Genomic DNA, 6,909 nt, shown 5'->3' with positions numbered 1-6,909 from the left:
AGACTTGTAGCAGTCCCACCACCACGTTGTAGTTTGTGACGGCTAGGTCCTCCGGCAAATCGTCGGTCAGCGTAGTCGCACCAAACCACCCCTACCGCTCAAAAGACGATTTATTTTCCATATAACACGCCGCCGCACCTAACGCTCTACGACATGTTACCTAGTTCGCATTTTATAACAATTAGGCCATTTATTTCATCTTACACACTATCGGCGCCCCACTTGGCTACTTCATATTACCGCATAGGAGCTCCTCATTGACGAGGGAAAAGGACAGTGTATCGCGACTTTTAGTTTTTCTTCTAGAGCGTCCCGAATCTAGAATTGTCTACTTTGGTCTGACATTTTGATTTGAGGTACGACGTTGAGTGCTCACGCCAAACCAAGACGGGACGGCTCAGAGTACCTCCCTTCGTGCCGTCACTGTCCGGATTTCCCCTTAAATCTTCCGCAACCCCATCCCCATCACCAGATATGTGAACTAACCACCCCCCCTCCACCAACTATAGTTCTTTCAATGTGGCTTTCAAATGATAGAGGAAATATTTGTTTTAGTATGAGCAGCCACTCACCAGCAGAGACATCTGTCCCTCTCTGACGATGTTGATGATGTTCTGGTTCTTCTTGGTCTCCTCGTCCACCTCGCCTCCTGCTCCTCCACCTCCTCCGAACCCCCTTGGCCCCCCGCTGCCTCCGCCTCCCCCCCCTCCTGATACAGCAGCCCAGGCCATGGAGGCGTCCTGCCGGCCCACGCTGCACCCTGGCAGGGGGAACATCATCCCCGGGCCCCCACCTGGAGGATCTACACTCTGTCTCTGGCTCTGGGAGTCTGGGTAGACCCGCGCAGACAACAGCTTGTCTGGAAAAGATTTTTCAAAGATCAAATTATTTTATTTAAAACGTATTTTACCAGGAAAAGCTTTTAGATGCAATGTTTAAAATGTGGAAAGATTGAAATAAAAACCTTATAAACAAGCTGTGAAGAGGTCACTGTGTTGATGCTAGGTAAATACGTGTTGTTATTGTGTTGCAGAAATAAGCCCTACAACCTAGAAATTAGTTAGCATGGTAGAATGGATAACCTTTTGCTCCAAGTTTTTTTAAACATGTTTTTGGCGAGACGCATGAAATAAGGTCTATGGTTAGCACAACCTCGTGAATGTCCGGAGTTCTATGTGTCATAAAAACAGTGCTTGCTAACAAGTGACTAAATAGGACGACTGAACACCATCACGCCGACATGAGACCACCTTTAATTTAGAGATGGTGGCGTGCAGTCATGCAATCATGTGTAGTTTGTTTATAGCCTAGCGTTGTATTGCCCCTTAAAGAATCTCAAAGTGGTGTCAATATGTGGAGATTATCCTGCTGAACAAAACATGGAAGTATAATAAATGTGTGTTTGCCTCAGATCTAGCAACATTCCAAAATCCAATAATAAAATCCTATGGCGAACCGTGTCTACCCTGAAACCGAGGGAAACTCTGAAAGAATACGCCCATTGGCTACAATTCAATATATGATTGGTTGATCAAACTGTCAGTCCAAACGTACGCTCTCATTCAGTGCAACGGCCAGGGCTCTGGGCCAGGGCCTTCGATCAAGGATATAGAATACCTTGGTTGAAGGATATTCTACCAAGAGAACCAGAACAAGATCTGATTGGTTGCATTTTTTTTCTAATACAAAACCACTCAAACACGTAGTGCATGGTCCGAGAAGGACAAACAAATCAACGTAACACTGTAATATTACAGATCAACAACACAGATACGACTCTCTTATTCATTTTATTTACATTTTATTTATATAATTAAATCGATTTTTTTGTTTGTTTTATCGGAGTGTTCCAGGGTATCCTCTGAATACCTTGAAGGCCCTGACGGTTCACCACTGATAAAATCCCATGTGCTTTTAGTCGAGAGAGACCTTGCAATGCTAACAGCTGGTTTGGAGCACAAAAATACGTCATCACCGCACCACTCTATTGTGTTGCAGAAATATGTTCTAAGTTTAGCATGATAACTGACTAGCCCTGGCCCATAGCAAAGCAGTGAAGTCTTTGAGAAGATGCATGCATTTATAAAACATTACCTTAGTCAATCAAATACATAAATGTAGCAATGGCTTTTGCATCAAAGTGGAGACTTATTTCTGAAATAAAAACTCAGCCTCAACTTCTTCACAGGTTGCTGAATGTGTGAAGAGAATTGTACTTAATATTAATATGAAGATACAGACTCAATCACATTGCCCTTAAATGTAATAATAATTGAAATGGTCAGTATCACGAGAATACTTACACATCCCTATGGGGGGTTTATGCATCAATGAAGGGTAAACCAGAAGGAAGAATAAAGGTTGACAGAGTGTTTAGGCCGTACCTGCATCGGAGAAAGAAGAGAGGGAGGAGGAGCAGCTGAGGATCCCGGAGGAGAGCAGCTCCGACTGGTAGCCTCCTCCAGCGGGGGGGCGGTGGAGGCTGTGGAGGTCTGGATCCATCGACTTGGACTTCCTGAGGTCGGACCACTTCACCGGAGATAGGACACAATACTGCAGCAAACATGTAAATGAACAGCTGATTACATCATTCATTCATAAAGCCCACATTACATTCTGAAACAGAAGCCTTTAAAAGAAAGCTGGTTTAGTAGATAAAAGGTTATAAGCAGCACTATTGGATTTCAGTGTAAACAAACATGTTTACATTTGGTGTTACTCACCGTGCGTGCGCTATTACATTTCATATCTAATTATCTTTTATAAATGAAACAGTTTTCCTGCTTTTCGGTGTTGCTGGTAGCGTATTTGAGCTTCATTTGGTTAATTATGTTAAATTGTTGATCACAGCAACTTAATAACTGTTATTCATCTACTTACACACTAATACTGCTCAAGCACTTCCCTTGTCATAAAGACTCTTGTTAAATCCACAGTGGTTTACACTCATTTAAGCTTGGCTAATGTTAGCTACTATAGCTGAGCAGTAAGCGGTGGCGCATTTCTCTTCTTTTGCTGCTCTCTACTCCTTGGTGTGTCTCATGATTGGTTACTTCCCTGCCACCATTACTGGTTAAAGTAATTGTTTAAGTGTAGTTTAGTTACAGAGTTGGAGGCCAGAATCAGGTCAGCTAGAAAAGCAGCTTCCTACCATAATATGTCAGTTGTAAGTCGCTGTAGCTGTTAGCTCTGGGTTTTCAGTTCAAGAAAGAACTCTGGGTATTATGCAGGCTTATCTTCTTTAACAAACCCAGATGTTTTTCTTTACTATGTTGACAGATCCAAACAAATTAATTTCGTTTTTCCAAATTGAAGAACCCAACATGCCATAGTTTGAGACTTAGGCGGCGGGTGAGGGTTAGGATAGGGAAGCCATTGAACAAATCAATGACTTTATTTGTCAGAACTTTCTCCAATTAAACAAAGACAAAACTGAGGTAATGGTTTTTGGAGCCAAGGCAGGACGTATAAAAGTTAGCGCTGAGCTTCAGTCTGCAATGTTCAAAACAACAGATAAAGCCAGAAATCTAGGTGTAGTCATGGACTCTGACCTGAGTTTCAACAGTCACATTAAAACAGTTACTAAATCAGCCTACTATCACCTAAAGAATATATCTAGGATTAAAAGACTAATGTCACAGCAGGATTTGGAAAAACTTGTCCATGCTTTTATCTTCAGTAGACTGGACTACTGCAATGGTGTCTTTACAGGTCTCACTAAACAATCTATTAGAAAGCTGCAGCTGATTCAGAACACCGCTGCTCGAGTCTTCACTGACACTAAGAAAGTGGATCACATCACTCCTGTTCTGAAGTCTTTACACTGGCTTTTTTGTAAAGCACTTTGAATTGCCTTGTGTTGAAAAGTGCTATATAAATAAACTTGCCTTGCCTTGCCTAATATTAGTACGAAATTGCAAGCATGAAAAGTATGAAAGTTTAATTTAGAAGTACCGGAGTTTGTGAGCTGCTGCCCAGACTCAGAGGCTCATTGTGGGGTAAAGTGGAACTCTTCAGCCCCCCTCCCCGGGTCCTCTCCAGGGTGCCTCCGCCCAGGGTGCATCCGCCCAGGTTGCATCCGCCCAGGTTGCTCCCCGTCACCGAGCGCTTGTCGTGGGGGACGCGAGGCAGTGTGGACATCTGCTGACTGGACTTGATGTACGGCACGTCCAGGATCTCGTCCATGTCCAGGTCATAGTGCTCCAGCTCCCCGAATAGAGCCTGGGGGTTGTTCCCTCCGACCACTCCCCCGCTGCCGCCGTCCGCCTTCCCCCCCGGACCCTCAGAGGAGGTGGAGGCGTGGGTGGGTTTGTCAGAGTTGGGGTCATCCTTACTGGCCTCCCCCGCCTCGCCCAGACCCTGGCTCTGGACTTTCCCCTCTGAGTCGCAGTAGCTGGTCTCTGGTTGGTGTTTGAGAGGAGAGACCCTCTTCACTGGCCGGAACTTACTGTGGACCTCAGCGAGCCCCGTGGGTTTGATTCCCCCGCTGCTGAGGGAGGAAACGCTGCGACTCCAGTTGATGGCTGGAGCTACAGGAGGAGGGAACATGATAAGAGATCAGTGGAATGTAAAAAAGCGTCTTGACTCCCAATATTGGATTAATGCCATGCTTTTATCTTCCCGCTAATCCTGCTTCATACTGCACCCCTCAGGTTTTACATTTTAAACAATTTCACCAACAGTACACTCAGTAGATGCAATTCCACAACACAGTTTTAGTTAAAAGAATAGTAAAAACGTAACAAAGCTTTGATTTTATAATATTTAGCTACCTGGTCTCTCCTCGGCTGGGCCATCACTCCTTCTGGATAATTCTGGGATGCTCTTCAGGGACGTCACGGAATACTGAAGGAGTAAATATTTTTCAGGAAAAAAAAACTACAGACTGTTTGATGCGTAAATTAACAGGTTTATGATATCACTGCCCCATCTAAGACATGAGTTGATAAGACTTTAATTTCATTTGAGTGTTTCTTCTAATTAATGTGTTGTTATAAATAACACTTCTGCATACAGTATGCAACAACTTTCATTGTTGCATACTGCCAGATACGGCTCAAGAAGCTGAAACAGATATGGAAATATTATGATGTGATTGATTATGTGATTTGAGTGATAAGTGTGACACATCGGCGTTGTGCACTTACAGTGCTGACTGAACGCAATGCTCTGAATTACTTTGCTCTGGGTACTTATTTTTTGCGGCAGATATTTAAGTAAGCTTGCTTACAGCAAATGTAATAATAGTCCGATAGTTCTGAATATGGGCAGTGATATTCTATTTGAATGTTCAAACAGTCAGCGAGTTATTGCTAGCCTTTCCTGTATGTGTCAGTGTAATCTGTGTTTCCTTGAGCCTGGAATGTGACTTCATTGCTATAAACTCCCCACACAGAGCTCTGATTGGTCAGCAGGCGGTGCTAACATTCGAGTTGATCTCTTACCTCGAACAATACCTGCACCGGAGCAGGTTAGGTGTTCACCATAAGTTACCATGGCTACTATCTACCCCCCCGGTAAGAAGTGAACCAGCGTTGTAGGACAGAAAACTGAGTTAACCCTGAAGTTACCTCGCTATCCCCAAATCCTGCTTCGTAGTGCAGGCCTCAGGTAGGATGCTGGGTTGAGGTTGTTGTTTGTTAGATACAGGGCCGCCCCTCCCTACACACAGATCACGCAGACTGTGTGGGGCCTCATCTTCGGAGGGGGCCTCATCTTATGGCTCCTGTTAGACTATTTACATCACACTCACCACTGAATCATCAGAGAAGTCGATCTCATCCAGGTCCAGGTATTCAGGGTCTTCCATCTTCACACCTCATCATCAGCCTCACCACCAGCTGCAGATAAAACACACACGTTATCCTACAGCAATGTACAAGTACATTATAGAGCACTTTTTAACTGCTTTACATTTTCAAAATCTAAATATCTCTCACGTTAGTCAGAGATATTTTTATTTTTATGCATGTGCTTTAACATGTGCTTCAATGACTGATGATGTAACACCTTCTGTGTGTACGTTATATGGAGAAGCATACTCCATAAATATGATCAAGTAAAACACTATTGGGTTATATGTTGCAGGGATACAATCAGCAGGAATAAAACACAGGAAGCTGCAGAAGGAAACTGAGAACAGTTCTGTGGAAAACTTCCAAACATTTTTTTTTTTACTGAAATTACATACTGAATAAACAGGAAAGTGTGAAAAATGTAATTCTAAAGGGGGGATTACAAACTAACAAAAGGCTGGAAACAAAATGAGCTGTTTGATTTTAAACTCAAATCCTTTTCAGTAATACTGTAGGTTTTAAACCGTTTAAACCGTCAACTGCACAAACGTCCTGAGCTGTTGTGATCAAAGGCAACAAACAGCAGATAATCAGCTCTAACCAGAGAGCAGCGTGCGTTGCAGAGAACACTGAGATTTAAGATGCCACACACAGCCTGAACCCACATGAGAGTAGAGGAGCTAGTGGGACAATGTTGACAGTAATGGATTCGGTTCATTTTCCAATTTCACGTCATTTCTGGCCAACTTAACTCACAGAAATCAACTTAACTTCAGAGTTAGTTCACTTCCAGACAAGCTATCAAGGTGGTTCAAATTAACGGATTTGCTTGATCTTACTAAGTAACACTCACGCTTCTATTGGCTAGCGCTCCAACACATTGTACGTGGGCTAAGGGGTTGGACATCTACAAGCAGTTGACCAATCACAACAGAGCCGGCCAGCTAACCAATCACAGCAGACTGGGCTCTGGTTTCAGACAGAGGGTGAAAAGAGGTGCTTCAGCACAGGCAGTATGAGGAAAATAAAGAGCTTTTTGACCATTAAAGCATGGAGACATGTCACAGTAGAGGAATAAAATACAAATACTAACATGAAAATAAATGCCTCTTTA

At 43.3% G+C, this 6,909-nt stretch overlaps 1 protein-coding gene across 1 annotated transcript in view; it reads right to left on the bottom strand.

Moving 5' to 3' along the window:
- The window catches only part of faah (fatty acid amide hydrolase), a 163,121-nt gene that overhangs the window by 52,204 nt on the left and 104,008 nt on the right, over positions 1 to 6,909 (bottom strand). The gene's annotated exons all lie outside the window — the stretch shown is intronic.

The sequence above is a fragment of the Notothenia coriiceps genome, unplaced genomic scaffold (genome assembly GCF_000735185.1).
Source record: "Notothenia coriiceps isolate Sejong01 unplaced genomic scaffold, NC01 NC01_scaffold00037246, whole genome shotgun sequence".
NCBI classification, from domain to species: domain Eukaryota; kingdom Metazoa; phylum Chordata; class Actinopteri; order Perciformes; family Nototheniidae; genus Notothenia; species Notothenia coriiceps.
The sequence above is the reverse complement of the archived record's forward strand: the minus strand, read 5'-3'. Positions and strand labels throughout refer to the sequence as shown.